Below are 777 nucleotides of genomic sequence, written 5' to 3' on the forward strand. Positions count from 1 at the left end.
AAATGAGATACCCAAAATCCCCTCTGTAAAAACATTTGACTCTAATATGTCCAAAAAATTAAACAAGAATTTAGATCAGAGTTTAGATCTTTATACTATAAACGTATGCAAATAAGCACATATTTCATGAATGTCTCATTTGCATATAAAAACCTTACATTTTAGAAAACTTGTAATACAAAAAATGTTAGCAATTTTCAATGCATTCAATCAACTGAGTAAGAAAGGCGAAAACTATTTTTTTTTTTTTTTTTTACCCTATTCACCTGCAGTGTCTTACCTTAACGCCTGTATTTTAAATTTCAACTTGACTTCAAAAAAGCGTGAGCTGTTGTTTTTGGTTTTCTACAATTCTCATTCTCTCTCTCTGTCTGATTTGGTTATAAATCACAGTTTCTCCAGTCTGTTGTCTAGCATTCATGGGACATCAGTGCAGGAGGGCAGCGGGTATGTGGGACTTGTTCAACTAATCAAGCACGCCATCTAGTGGCTATATTTAACAGTGCAAGACACAAAAAAGAGAGATACTTATTGCCTAATAGTGTCCATTAAGGATATCTATAAATTCTATAAAAATAAAAAGGATTCTTCTTAGATAAGAATCGGTCATATTACATATTTTGGTATAATAGTCTCTATTTTACTCATTCAATCTGTATTTTTTTTTTTACGAAACCTACCAGTAGAGGAGCCTCTTCTCTTGCCAGGGTCAACGGTAGGGATGCGGATGTTGCCTTAGTAGGTGCCTGTATAACTTAATGACTCTTTTTCTGCATT

The sequence above is a fragment of the Garra rufa genome, chromosome 17 (genome assembly GCF_049309525.1).
Source record: "Garra rufa chromosome 17, GarRuf1.0, whole genome shotgun sequence".
NCBI classification, from domain to species: domain Eukaryota; kingdom Metazoa; phylum Chordata; class Actinopteri; order Cypriniformes; family Cyprinidae; genus Garra; species Garra rufa.